Consider the following 15,964-nt stretch of genomic DNA (forward strand, 5'->3'; position numbering starts at 1 on the left):
TCCTCTGAGGACCACGGCTCAGACCCCTGGTGTATGATGTTAATGTCAGTGTAGATAGGTCAGTGTAGGCAGGTCAGTGTAGGTAAGTCAGTGTGTAGGTAGGTCAGTGTATGTAAATGTCAGTGTAGGTAGGTCAGTATGTGTTAATGTCAGTGTAGGTAGGTCAGTGTATGTAAATGTCAGTGTAGGTAGGTCAGTGTATGTAAATGTCAGTGTGTGTTAATGTCAGTGTAGGTAGGTCAGTGTGTGTTAATGCCAGTGTAGGTAGGTCAGTGTAGATAAATGTCAGTGTAGGTAGGTCGGCCAGTGTAGATAGGTCACTACCGTTAGTGTATGTATATGTCCAGTGTATGTAGGTCAGGCAGGTGAGTGTAGGTAGGTCACTATTGTCAGTGTAGGTAGGTCAGGTAGGTAGGTCACTGTATATGTGTTAGTGTATGCAAACCTATGTTTCTGGCTTGGACTCTGGGCTGAAGCCCCTGGTCCTTTTGCCACCTAGCAACGCCCCTGCTTGCACTGAAGGTTCTGGTTACGCCTCTAGTTTGAAGGGTGCATTCTCCAGACTGTTTCGGGCACTTTCCATATTTTTTTTTTTACAAACATTCAGGGCTTATAAACCACCTATAAGCCCCCACAGAATAATCCAATGTTTTGTTCTTAGACATTCTCAAGTATTTTTAGACATGTGTTTTGGTCATTAACCTGTTGGAGGATTAATGGTCTGCGACAGGATTTTCAGACGCTGGGCAGTATGTTTCTCTCCAGAACTCTATGACAGTTTTGAGATTTCATTATGCCCTGAAAAGATTCAAGGCACCCCAACCAGATACATCAAAGCAGCCCCAAGACACAACCTAGCCTCCTCCATGTTTCACAGTAGGTACAGTATTCTGTTGTGCTTTTTGAAAGCTTATTTTTTGCATCTGTGAACATAGATCTGATGTGACTTTCTTCTTTGAGCCTACTTTGAATGAAGGATGGTGTGATCTGACACTGGTGTACCTTGAGCTTGGAGTTCAGCTTATATCTCTGGAATTTTTCCATGGCTCATTGTCTAACATTTGCACTATTCTTCTGTTCAATCTGGGCTGGATTTTGCACTTGTGGCCACATCCAGGGAGAATGACTACACTCCCATGGACCTTAAGTTTCTTAATAATCTTTGCAACTGTAGTCACATGAGCATCAAGCTCCTTTGAGATCTTCTTATAGCTTTTACCTTTGACATGCTGGTCTATAATTTTATTTTTGATCTTTTTCTAGTCCATGCTCAGGGTGATACACATGATGATGCCAAACAGCAGTGACAGCTTTGCACTAATTACAGATTCAGTTCTTTATAATCGTTTCTTGAGGTACCAACAAATCTGTCCAGGCCATTTTAGAATATTTGTTTAGAATAAGCAGTGTGAAATGGAAGAGAGATTGGGACTTTGAATGAGGCATATTATTGTAAAATAAATAATTGTTAAACGTATATTTATTTTTTCCTCCTACAACAGTGATTTTACAGGTCTATGATAGTAAATGTCACTCCCCATGGTAGAAATTCACGAGTGCTCTTGGCTCCCTCAGCATGCCCCATCTTCAGCTCCCACGGTGGACCCTTTTATACAGTCCTTGTCCTTTGTTTTCCATGCACCATTGACGTAAGTATTTCCAGCGCTGTCAGTTTGGTCCCTGATACTTACTACTTTTCCCAATCTTTTGGTATACTTATTAGACTCAGCTACCTATATACATTTGTATTTCTATAGAATGATGCTGCATCAGCCCCTGAAGAGTTAGCATTGTCCCACGAAACACGTCGGGCTTACACAGATGCACCTTGTCCTACAGGCGGTCTACCATGCTTTTAATGCAATATATTTTAGACTCTACATCAGCCTTTCTCAACCTTTTCAACACAGAGGAACCCTTGAAATAGTTCTCCGGTCTCTGGGAAACCCCTGCTAAAAATGAGAAATCTACAACTCATGATACATTAGTGTGATGGTCAGTGGGAAGAATGGTCCTTACACTTGTGGTCATTGGGAAGAATTACTTCCTTACAGATACCTTAAAAGATCAATGGCATCAGTGGGAACATATCTAAGAGGCAGAAATTTCCCAATGCTGAAGGAACCCCTAGCAACCTTTGGAGGAACCCTAGGGTTCCATGGAACCCTGGTTGAGAATCACTGCTCTACATGTTATATATTCCTATAGGGAATTCTGTCATGGAGATTATTCATCCACACTATGTTATGCTATGTGTCATGTTATTTATGTCATGTTTTTATAAAAAAAAATTAACTATGCATTTTCCTACTGTCATAGACCGGTAAAATCACTATTGTAAGGGAACAAATAAATATATGTTTAACAATTATTTATTATTCAATAATATGCCTCATTCAAAGTCCCAATCTCTCTTCCATTTCGCACCACTAGCGGTGGAGGCACATATGTATGAGGGTACATATGAGTCTCATATAAAGTCCCAAACTTCTCTTCCATTTTGTTTTTAGAATAAGCAATCATTTATCTCTTTTCAGACTTTATACATGGGACAATTGATTTTAATTCCATTACTTTCATTACGTTTCAATGAGCTTTAAGTGTACCAACAAATGTGTCTATGTCTGTACCCATTACTTGATCGTTACTAAAACAGAAATATGACTGAACCACTGTGTGGCTGGGAGCCTAACCTACATCATCAATGGTTTTCAGCAGGATTTTCCAGCACAGAGAAACAGGAAAGTTGCAACTACCCTGCTGTGACCTCTACAGGCAGACACTCTTCCTGTCATCCCTGCTTCTTCAAATTAGGTTTCTTGTTTGACTCATTTAAATTTGCTCTACAAACGTATATTAATAAATACATTTTGCTTAAAGATGCGCTACAGCACAAATTACAACTACAATGGGTTGCTGAATTAACACCAAAATCCAAAATATCGGATGCCTACTCTACTCAACAGCACTAGAGTCAAAATATAATTAAAGCAGCTTACCATATTGTCATCAGTGATGCACAGAAGAAAAGAAAGCACGTTTCTGGATGTAGGCTTGCATATACAAATTTGTAATCTGGGGCTGATGGTATTTATGTTCTAGGGTTGCTTTTTATACTCTGTCAGCTCACCAACACTGAATAACACAATGTTCCTCTACCCAAAATCACTTATAGGAAGCCATCACGATACTGAACTATGTACACTCAACATATGATAAAATAGGCAAGTGGTACATCCATCCAAGTGATCAGTAGATAGAGAACTATAAACCTCATCTGTTCCATCAATGGGGGGTCCTTGGAGATGCAAATAGTCATTGTTGTGTTGACACAGTGAATGTAGGGTGCCATGGTGATGCCCCTCAAGGGCGAGCCTATGAACCCCTACAGAGACAGTAATGTTCTCAGCTATGTTGGGTATCAAATAACCCAAAAGACTGAGGACATATTGTAAAGTACTACGACGGCAGCTCAGGAATGATAGTGAATATTGCAGCCTTTTTAGTTTTTTGACAAATACAAGGGGAAAATTATTTATTTCTTAAAAAATTTACCCAGACTAATGCCCTGTACACACAGTCAGACATTCTCACCACAGAATCCATCGGATTTTTTCCGACAGATTTTGGCCGAAACTTGTGTTGCATACACACGGTCGCACAAAGTTGTCAGAAAATCCGATCGTTCAGAACGAGGTGACTTAAATCATGTACGACGGGACTATAAAGAGGCCAGTAGCCAATAGCTTTCGTCTTGTAATTTATTCTGAGCATGCGTGGCACTTTGTCAGTCGGAATTCTCTACACACGATCAGAAAAAGTCTGATCGAATTTTGTTGTCACGAAATTTTAGATCCAACTCTCAAACTTTTTCAGTCAGAAATTCCGACGGAAAAAGTCCGATAGAGCCCACACACGATCGGATTTTTCAATATAATCCGGTTGGACCTTTTCCGTCGGAAATTTCCGACCGCGTGTATGGGGCATTAGGCTTTAAACAGGAAAAAATAAGATTTCAATATAATTTTCCTTTACCTCTGGATTTGCTGATTTTTTGACATGTGGATGTCACTTGAAGTATATATATATATGTGTATATATGTATATATATATATACTGTATATGTGTATGTATGTGTGTATATATGTATATATATATATATATATATATATATATATATATATATATATATATATATATATATATATATGTATATATATATATATATATATATATATATATATATATTTACAATATGTTCAGTAAAATTAACCCAAGTTTGAGACAGGTTTACTTTAAAAATATATCTATCAATGACTATGAATATAGAGGCTTTCTGTAGACTGAGCACTCAGTTGCTACATAATATTCCCAATTCCCTTGCAAGGGTCAACTTGTTAAGCCAATATGTCTTATATGCCATGAACATACAAACCACTCGCACTACCAATTTGATATATTAAAGTATATGTCACCTTAACAATGTAAGTATACAGTGAGAAAAGCTATATGATCATGGACTAATTTAGATCAATGAATTTTTTTGACACTTGAAGTGTATCATAATAATTATTGCAAAGCAAATCAAATCAAGACATAAAAGTGTGCTCTTCAAACCCAGTGACTTGTGTGAAGATGTGTATTGATCTTTGGGAAGTAAAAGCTTCTCTAGTAAATGCTGATTATTTTCTGTCATCAGCTTTGTGATTCATCAAGGCCTTTTCTCAACAACTACTTTAATAAATACATTTCTTGTAGCACACATTCCTCATGAGAACAATAACGTGGTTGTTTTCATGTATACTGTCTGCTACAATGTGAAAATGTATTTTCTTTAAAGGAGAAGTCCATCAAAATGGGGAAGAAAGGGGATTTAAGTGACTTTGAACGTGGCATGATTAGTGGTGCCAGGCGGGCTGGTCTGAGTATTTCAAAAACTGCCCATCTACTGTGGTTTTCATGCACAACCATCTCTAGGGTTTACAGAGAATGGTCAGAATAAGAGAAAATATCCAGCGAGCAGTAGTCGTGTGGATGAAAATGCTTTGTTGATGTCTTTGTTGAGGTCTGAGGAGAATGGGCAGACTGGTTCGAGGTAATAGAAAGGCAACAGTAACCACTCGTTACAACCAAGGTATGCAGATTAATATCTTTGAACCCACAACACATCAAACCTTGAAGAAGATGGGCTACAGTAACAGAAGACCACACCGGGTGCCACTCCTGTCAGCTAAGAACTGAGGTTACAAGTTGCACCAGAATTGGACAATAGAAGACTGGAAAAATGTTGCCTGGTATAATGAGTCTCAATTTCAGCTGCGGCATTCAGATAATAGGGTCAGAATTTGGCTTAAACAACATGAAAGCATGGATTCATCCTGCCTGGTGGTGGTGGTGTAATGATGTGCGGGATATTTTCTTGGCACACTTTTGGCCCCTTAACTAATTGACCATCATTTAAATGCCACAACCTACTTGAGTATTGTTGCTGACCATGTCCATCCCTTTATGACTACAGTGTCTGATGGCTACTTCCAGCAGGATAATGCACCATGTCAGAAAACTCATATCATCTCACCACTGGTTTCTTGAACATGACAATGAGGTCCCTGTACTCCATTGGCCTCCACAGTCACCAGATCCCAATCCAATAGAGCACCTTTGGGATGTGGTGGAATCATGGATGTGCAGCTGACAAATCTGCAGCAACTACTTGATGCTATCATGTCAATATGAACCAAATTCTGAGGAATGGCTCCAAAACCTTGTTGAATCTAGCCCATGAAGAATTAGGCAGTTTTGAAGGAAAAAGGGGGTCCAACCCGGTACTAGAAAGGTGTACCTAATAAAGTGGCTGGTGGGTGTATATCTAAATTTAAACTTGTCTTAGACATATGTTACAAAATACATTAAGGACCAACAGTGTTTTCAGGTCAGAATTCGAGATTTCACAGGGAATTGAAGTGCGTCTGTCACACAAACTGCTTCTAATCCAAGTATGTTCAATAATAGAAAGCACACATACTTTGCCACTTATGTCCTTGAGAACATATTGGGATCAGTTGCCCAATATAACCAATAGAACTCCAGATTTTTGAGACAAATGCTGCTCAGTAAAAACTAAATGTATCCATTGATATTCCTCTAAGTCGAAAGGTCAACTTTTTAGAAACTATTTTTGGTCAACGTTTTATAAAATTCTGAATAATAGGTTTGCAGACAAATGCTTCAGTATAAAGATACATTTGTAAATGGTAACAACAAAAAAGTTATTCACACAACTTCCTGGCTCCGTCTGTACCAGTGTCATAGCGTATGACACTTGTCACAAACAATGTATCATTTACATTAAGCTACAGCTGCTAATGACCTTTAGCCTCAAGTGGTCAATAAATGAGCAGCCGCGTTATATGCATTCACCGAGTGCCTCCGTCATGAATCAGCTTTCACCGGAAATGACAGATGAATATTCACTACTTAAGGGATTGCTTATGCTCATAGAAACTCAAAAGAAGAGCTTAAAATGCATGGTATTCATATAGTCACACATCCTTACTGACTGATCAGTAAGATGCTATAGCGTATAGCACCATTGAATATACTGCAGTTTACCAAGCCTTAAAGTGTTACTAAACCCACAACACTAAAATCAGTCTGTATATGCAGTAAAGCATGCTTGTTATACTCACTGTGGAACCTAAGCGGTTAATCCTCCACATTGTGTAAAATGCTGTTTGATCCTGTCTTCTCTGATCCTCCCCTCCTTCCATAGTCCCCGATCTATCTGCTGATAGTACAAAGTCTTGCCGGGAACCCTGCACATGCTCAGTTTGGTGTGTATTGCTATTTTTTCTTGGGAACATACATGTGATCAGCGAAGGGCCAATCAGCACTGTCCAGACAAAGAGTCAGGGGTCGCGCAGCCTCATAGGACAGTCAGAGTAGATGAATTAAATGAAAACTCCTCCGATAAGCTTTAACCAGACACTGATGGAAGTCACAAGACTGCTATATACTGCTGATGAGAAAAGTTATTTAGCCTTTTATATTTACTAAAATAATTGCATTTCCATGTTCTGTGTACTATGGGAGACCAGATATAGTGAATGCAGGGTTCTGGGTTTAGTAACACTTTACATTTATTTGTTTTCTTGTTTTAGGCTTTTTTTTTTTTTTTGCTTTATTTTCATCCAGTGATCTGTCAAGTAACACACTTCCTAACTTAGACCCCTTTCAAACCGAGGGCATTTTGCAGGCGCTATAGCGTTAGAAATAGCGCCTGAAATCCGCCCTCAAATTGCTGCTCCATTGTCTCCAGTGTGAAAGGCCGAGGGCTTTGGGGTTTTGGGGTATAATATCTCATTAAGATTTTCCTTTATGCTCCTCATAACTTGTTTAAAGCGGAACTACACTGCAACTGAGAACCACAAACCAAAAGCGTAATTCACCCATCCATCCATGTCCTCATATTTTAGTTTGTTGAGAAATCCTTTTGAAAAACATTCCCTAGCATTTCTGGCGATGGCCATCATGAGTACGGCCAGGCGATTCATGTAGTGCTTCCTTGACTCCATCTGCCCTTAGCTCAGGCGGGTGGAAAGGAGGGTGTACTTAGCTAAGAAAACCCCTCCTCCCCTGCTAAAGACTACTGGGCTGTATGACATCATTTGCCTAGGCCTGGAAACCAGAAAGTAACTGAAGAAATGTAAAATGATATACTATATCTATTTACTAATGCTAGCACCATAAGGATGAAAAATAGTCAATGCTGATTGACAGAGTACATTTCCACTTTAAGCTTCAAATAAGCAACTAAATAAAACCTTGAAATGAATAAAATAAAATAAAAATATATAGTGTCTTACTTGCCAAAGGATTATAAATTCTGTACAGTCCATTTTGTGATTCCCCCAAGTAATGAATAATATATGTATGAGTTATATTATGGTGACATAAGACAAAAGGAACCAAAAAGCCCCATATTATGATGTACATCATTTTTTAAGCAATTGCAAAAGAATAAAAAAAAAAAAAAAAAAAAAAGTATTTTGTTTTACTTTCATATGCTGAATTCACTGTATATTTTACATTTACAAGGGCTTTAAAAGATTAATGATTCATTCCTTGCACACATCGCACAAAGTTGATAGAAAATACCCTTAACTGGGAACAGATGAATTGCTGTTGTGACAGAGGTCAGTGCTGCCTTGGAGAGAAAACATTTATCTTCCATTACTTTGGGATGTTATGGAAATTTGAGTCAAGCCTTTTTACTCTCTGATAGACTTTCAACATCCATACACTGCTAGTTTTTTTTTTTTTTTTGTTTTGTTTTATTTCAGCTGGTAGGCTCAGATTCCTCCATTCCTCCATTTATATAAACGAGGCGGGGATGGAGGAATCTGACACATGTCACAGCTGTGGGGATATACAGAGATGATAGGTCTGACATGTCATCCCCGTGTGCGTGTACAGGGCTGCTAGGTTCAGTGTAATATGCATGAAATACATCAGAGTCATTGGTGTATTCTGACAGCGGGACTCGAAGCTGATTGGATGTAACTGCTGATCGATAATTTTCCAATATGTCCTTTCGTCAGAAGTAAATTAAACAATTAAGCAGGACATCACAGGCTGTCTCCCACCCCTCTAGCCTTTGTCTTGGAATAAGAGGGTGGTGAAGTTCCCATCAATCTACATGTATTGGTAGATTACATGCCCTCGTTGTGGGTATGGATGAGGGAGCGCGGGAGCTGTCATTTACCACTGTGTATATGCCCACATGTGTGACTCTACAGTCACAAGGGCTAGTCAGGTGTGATAGGGAGGACATGCTCAGGGTAGAAATACACTGAAAACTGAGCATGTGCAGTAGCTGCCAACACCACTTTGCAAAATCCCCAACTGTAGCAGGGACATGGACAAGAGGGGGAGATAGAGAAGAGCAGGATCAACCAGGTTTTTTTCAGAATACAGAAAAGAATCTCATAGTGACTGAGTGAGCAATGAACAGCATGTAATAACTGCATTTATTGATAGTTTTTTATGATGTGGGTTTCATTAAATTTGAAGGTCCGAACATGAGACCTTAGAGAGAAGCTTGTTTGCTGGAAGGCAATCCTATGCCTGGACCATCTCTAGAATGAGGTTTAGATATTACAAATGAAGAGAAAGCTGGAGAGAAGAGTTTTGGAATGTTGATTACCCAACCAAAAGCCTGAAGAATCTGGATAGTCCTTTGGACATTTTCAGACAGTTGTGAGGTTGATGAATACGGCAACCTTACTGCCCTAAATTCTTAAGTTTGTGAGTAGGGGGTGCAAACACCTTTCTGAAAACTCTGGGTACAATGGGAATATGGAGGTAGGCCTACATGTCTACTGATGCCTAAGATTCCCTTCATCTCAGAGAGGCTATAAATTACCTTGTGAAACTTAAGGACACAATTTTAAGCAAAGAAACATCTATAAGGCCCCTTTCACACTGGGGCAGGAGGTGCGTTGGTGGTAAAGCTCCGGTATTTTTAGTGGTGCTTTACCGTTGGATTTTCGGAAGTATTCAGCCGCTAAAGGGGTGGTTTTACCCCCCCCCTGCTAGCAGCCGAGAAAGGGTTAAAAACCACCGCAAAGTGCCTCTGCAGAGGCACTTTGCTGGCGGTATAGCTGCGCTGCCCCATTTATTTCAATGGGCAGGAGTGGTGAAGGAGCGGCGTATACACCGATCCTTCACCGTTCCAAAGATGCTGCTAGCAGGACTTTTTTTTACCGTCCTGCCAGCGCACCGCGTCTGTGTGAAAGCCCTCTGGGCTTTTACACTGGAGACACAGCAGTGGCTGTTTCAGGTCGGTTTGCAGGCGCTATTTTTAATGCTGTAGAGACTGCAAAATTACCCAGTGTGAAAGGGGTCTAAGGGAAAAGACGTCCATCACCTACAGGACACTGGTGAAAAAACTATGGACTCGCAGAATGGGGTAGGTACGTTGAAGGGGGGGGGGGGTGTTCAAAAGTTTTACAATGTCCAATCACCTGAAGGTAGCAGCCTATAACCCAGGGTCTATGAATATCTAAAAATAATAAACCAGGCCCTTGCATACTTTTAGAATTAGTGAACTGCCATAGACCACTCACCCTTAGGGTGTTGCCATCATAACCAGACAAATAATACAGTGGAACCTTGGTTTACGAGTAACGTGGTTAATGGGCATTTTGAAAGACAAGCAACTTTTTTTTTTTAATTCTGACAGCGGATTTCAAGCGAATGGGTGGTGCAGTACCACATTTGGCCAGAGGTGCGGGATGAATCAAAAATACTCGGAAACACTCGGAAATACTCAGTTTCCAAGCCTTTCTGAGGCTTTCTGAGTTCAGCCGAGCTGTCCTCGAGTATTTCCGGGGCTCTCTAGCGCCCCCCCACCTCTGGCCGCATGCAGTATTGCATGTAATAGAAGTCAATGTGGAACAAATTATCTTTGTTTCCATTGACTTCTATGGGGAAACTCGCTTTAATATGCGAATGCTTTGGGTTACAAGCATTCTCCAGGAATGGATTATGCTCGTAGTCCAAGGTTCCACTGTATACTACAAAACCCTGGTAATAGACTATCTGGGGAACCAGCAGAGTTACTTAACTGACAATAGAGTCACAATAAGGTTAAATAGCAAAAATTATAAACTTTATTAATAGCTTGGTATCAAAAATTATTTCAGCACTGAAATCTACTGCCTCCCAGCATTATAGAGTCACTCAGATGAAACAAAGTACCAACAGTTAAAGTGCATCAGAGACGAACAAACATAAAACACAGAACACATATTCTACTTATCGTCTGGACGCCAAATATCAATACGTATTAGGTTGCCACGCAATAAATATCGCTTTAAATTTACAAACATGGTACACGACCACTATGATATAAAGGGACAACCAAGGTGTGTAGAGTCCTTGGGGACTTGAGCTCAGATGTGACTCCCTACTGTATAAGGTACCTTACAGAACATTATTCACTATAACAGAATGGATGATTGCCCAGGAGGATATTTACCTATGATAGGGTCTATTGCAGTTTACGACCCATCATACAGTACAATTCAAAGAATTAACCAGCATGTCAGCTCCCTCGGCGTGGATCGGGCCAAATGTCGGGGCCTCGTTCTAAGGTAAGTATTTCATAATTAGCTAGTATGCGGTGCATACTAGCTCATTATGCCTTTTGCTTTGCAGGTGGTAAAAAAATAAAAATAAAAATTGCGGGTATACAACCGATTTAAGTAATCCCGTTGGTTTCCCAGGTAGTCTGTTACCAGGGTTTTGTAGTATTTTATGGAAAATCTAGCCCAGGCTTTCTCAACCTTTTAACCCTAGAGGAACACCAGAAATAATTTTCAGGTCTCCATGACCTTTTCTAAAACTAATTCTTTAGGGGTCAATAGGAACAATGCTCCTTTTACTGGTGGTCAATACGAATAATGTTCCCCTTAAAGTGGTGCTTAGAATGCCTAGCTTAAAGACATCTAAAAATATATTTTTTCTGTCATGCTGCTGGCTTTGCTAAGTGATGTTGAACCTTGAACTTTGTAGGCACCATCAAAAAGGTGGTTCATCAGCCACAGCTCAAGGAACCCCTAGAAACCTCTTGAGGAACCCCATGGAACCCTTGTTGAGAATGGCTGATCTAGCTTGTGTACAATTAAGATTAGAAAGAATGAATGACATGGGGGCTCCTCTTTAAAGTGGTTGTAAACCCTTACAAACCACTTTGACCTACAGGTAAGCCTAGATTAAGGCTTACCTGTAGGTCCAAGCAATATCTCCTAAACCTATATGGTTTAGGAGATATTTTCCCGAAAACGGGCACCGCTGTCTACGGCGCATGCGCCGTAGACAGCGGCGCGCAGGCGCACTGAGCGCGGCATTTCCAAGAATGGAGCTGCCGCGCGTGTCGACTCCTGTGCACATGCGCGGGAGTGACGTCACCGTGGCTTCGCCGAATGACAGCGGCGGAGCTGCGAGACCCCACCAACAAGATGGACTACAGGGGACAGCGGTGACTTCGCTGGCTCCTGTGTCAGGTAAGTGACACATAATGGGCTACTATGCGATGCATAGTAGCCCATTATGCTTTACCTTTGCAGGGAATGAAAGAGGAAGTAAACTCATCAGGGTTTACTTCCTCTTTAATAGTTTGAATACATATATGGTAGGTTAATTGGTTCCTGGCTAAATTGGCCCTAATACGTGTATGAATGAATGTGAGTTAGGGACCTTATATTGTAAGCTCCTTGAGGGTAGGGACTGATGTCAATGACAATATATGCATAAAGCGCTGCGTTAATTGATGGCGATATATAAGTACATGTAATAAATTATTAAAATAAATTATATGCGTTTTTCCAGTCATGGGTTTTGAAATTCTGTTCCACCAGCCTTGGAATTCACACATGATTGCTACACTTTGAGGCCAAGAATGTGACACCAGGATTCCCTAGCTCTGCTTTATAGATTCCAGTGTCACCTGTCTGCTCATTGGACAATGAATTAGCATCGTTATTTCAATGATTTCTAGATCAATAACTCCTTGCTTTTTTTTACTAGACAACATAAAACTATACACTGATGTCAGTCCTAAACTCATAGCTTCCTTGCCATCTCCCCATCTTGCTCCACTGATCCTATTTACTCCACTCATATTTGAGTTCATCTTCCAATATAAATAAAGAATCCCTCCACCACTGAGCCTGGGGGTGAGGGAAGAAAACCGAGAGACGTGGCTTAGTCTATTTCCAAAGCGTTTGATGAAATATCGTGTAATTCCCTTACGTATGTTTCACATTCCAGAAGGCCACATGCTGAGCTAATAAACTCTCCGTGGAGCATGGACGCTGACTGCTAGCGGCACATATGGCGAGTTCCAGCCATTACTTGGGGACAGCTGCTATGTGTTAACATTAGAAATTGGAGACAGTCCTGTGGTCACTGTTCAATGGCTTGATTTTTTTGCCTCATTCCAAAGGCTCCCAAAATATATTATTCATAGAAGTGCTAACATTCAGGTTTTGTGAATCACAACTATTTCCAGGCCAAACACCATCTGAGCTGGATAAGCACAAACAGGCAAAACATAAACAGTGACTTGATCAGACAACAAAGTAATGACTCCCATCCTGCAGACACAAAGCAGAAGTGGAGGGCATTGTGTGTCTCTGCTAATCACTGCTACATTTCCTGTTAACTCCGGTCTGGAACAAGCTCTGGTTTAGTGCAGGAAAGATCCGTCTAGTGCTCTGCAGACCTTTAGCACTATACCCATTACACAGGCTTGGGCAATGATTTCTACCAAGTACACGGGGAGGGGCAACATACACCCCTAAAGCTGACCATACACTATACAATCTGATTGTACAATCTTCTTTAGACCTGCTAAGAGCCTTTCTCATTTGATAATAATTAAATGGATTAGATAGGTATGTTCTTTTATTACATAATTATCCCGCTCTACAAGACTCTGGTCCAGCCACACCTGGAGTATGCTGTCCAGATCTGGGCACCAGTCCTCAGGAAGGATGTACTGGAAATGGAGCGAGTACAAAGAAGGGCAACAAAGCTGATAAAGGGTCTGGATGATATTAGTTATGAGGAAAAGTTGCGAGCACTGAACTTATTCTCTCTGGAGAAGAGACACTTGAGAGGGGATATGATTTCAATTTATAAATACCGTACTGGTGACCCCACAATAGGGATAAAACTATAGGAAGTTTAACAAGACACGTGGCCACTCATTAAAATGAGAAGAAAAGAGGTTTAACCTTAAACTACATAGAGGGTTCTTTACTGTAAGAGAGGCAAGGATGTGGAATTCCCTTCCACAGGCGGTGCGCGACCACAACATACAGGGATATACAATGTACAATGTAATACCGACATATAATCATACACATGGGTTGGACTTGATGGACTTGTGTCTTTTTTCGACCTCACCTACTATGTAACATAGTTTTGGTAGATCTAAAGGTGACCATGCACTATACCAGGGATATGCAATTAGCGGACCTCCAGCTGTTGCAGAACTACAAGTCCCATGAGGCATAGCAAGACTCTGACAGCCACAAGCATGGCACTCACAGGCAGAGGCATCATGGGACTTGTAGTTTTGCAACAACTGGAGGGCCGCTAAATGAAATGGTTTGTTTAGATTTCTCCTCCTATTAACCAGTTGCCGACTGCCCTATATCAGTTTTACTGCTACATGGCGGCAGCGCTGTGCAGGATCATGTATGTCTAGGTGATCCTGCACCTTTGGGTAGCAGGCACGAGCGTGCACCGCTGGCAGCTCGCTCCCGCTGTGATTCTACACAGCGGAAACCGATCAGAGGGTCCTGTGGACTTGATGTCCACAGGCACACATGATCGTTTGGTACACAGGCAGATCACCATTCTGTCAGTAAGGACAGCATGCCTTCCCCTTGTAAAACCATCTCCAGCACTACAGTAAAACACCAGCTAGGCACACGGTTAACCCTTTCATCTTCCCTGAGGTTAACCCCTTCCCAGCCAGTGTCATTAGTACAGTGGCAGTGCATATTTTTTAGCGCTGATCACTGTATTTGTGTCACCGGTCCCCAAAAAAGTGTCAGTTAGGTGTCCGATTTGTTCGCCACAATATCGCAGTCCTGCGATAAGTCGCTGATCGCCACCATTACTAGTAAAAACAAATATTCCATAAATATATCCCATAGTTTGTAGACACTATAACTTTTGCGCAAACCAATCAATATACACTTGTTGGGATTTTTGTTACCAAAAATATGTAGCAGAATACATATTGGCCTAAATTAATTAAGACATTGGATTTTTTTTAATTTGTATTGGATATGTTTTTATAGCAGAAAATAAAAAATATTGTTTTTTTTTATTTATTTTTTTATTGGTGGTCATTTTTAGTTTATAGCGCAAAGAATAAAAAAACGCAGAGATGAGCATTTACCATCAAAAGAAAGCTCTATTTGTGGGGAAAAAAAGGACATCAATTTTATTTGGGTACAGCGACGCAAATGGTCTGGTCAGGGAAGGGTTAAATCTTCCGGAGCTGAAGTGGTTAAAAAGGATTGGTAACTTTAGGGTCACCATGCACATTGCAGCTGACCATACAATCTTTGGAGAGCCAACTTTAGATTTATCAAAACTGCATAACGAGGACCTACATAAACCATCCAATTTGTATCCAATCAGGCATATGGTGGCTATACGCGCTTAGATTTCTTAAATCCAATTGATACGTTATTCAATCAAAACAATTGAATCTGCATACAACTGAAAAGCCAACTTTCTTTCCAATTGACTTAGGCCCCATACACATGGGGAGGAAAATATTGGACAAAATCAACCGATACAGTAGATTCCAGCTGATATTTGGCCTGTGTGTACAGGTCCTTATCTGACAGAAGCTGATCTCTGAGATGACTGGAAAACCAGCAGTCAATTGACATCCAATGAGCGATTGCAGCCAATGGCTGAGAGTGCTGACTGGTGTATGCTGACAGGGGGGCGTCCCCTCGTCAAAAACACAATAGCTCCGCAGGAAGATTGCTGTACTAAAATCGCAATGTTAGTACAGCAACATCTTCCAGAGCTTCCAGCGAGCTGAACATATCACATGTATCAATCTTGGTCGAATTCAATCAAATTGAATCAATCAGCAATGGCAGAATTGTTTCACATCAGTCGACAACACCAAGGTACATTGCTTATGAATATGATTGTATTTGGATTGATCAGGTCATGAGATTACACAGTGGAAACAGAGATGTGATTGATAATTTAGGATCGTAAGTTACGATTGTATCTCAAGGCTGTATTGGCACTCTTCAATATGGAATGAGTGGGTAGAATCGGCACAATTCTGCCTGTGATTCCAAATTGCATGCCAATCGCAGCACAATGCGTGGTGTGCGTTTGAGTACCAATATCC

The 15,964-nt window shown here is 40.6% G+C and overlaps 1 protein-coding gene across 3 annotated transcripts in view; it reads right to left on the reverse strand.

Moving 5' to 3' along the window:
• Positions 1-15,964, reverse strand: part of ARHGAP28 (Rho GTPase activating protein 28) — a 215,097-nt gene that overhangs the window by 159,953 nt on the left and 39,180 nt on the right. The gene's annotated exons all lie outside the window — the stretch shown is intronic.

The sequence above is a fragment of the Lithobates pipiens genome, unplaced genomic scaffold (genome assembly GCF_037356315.1).
Source record: "Lithobates pipiens isolate NorthernLeopardFrog02 unplaced genomic scaffold, aLitPip1_a1.2 Scaffold_19, whole genome shotgun sequence".
Taxonomy (NCBI): domain Eukaryota; kingdom Metazoa; phylum Chordata; class Amphibia; order Anura; family Ranidae; genus Lithobates; species Lithobates pipiens.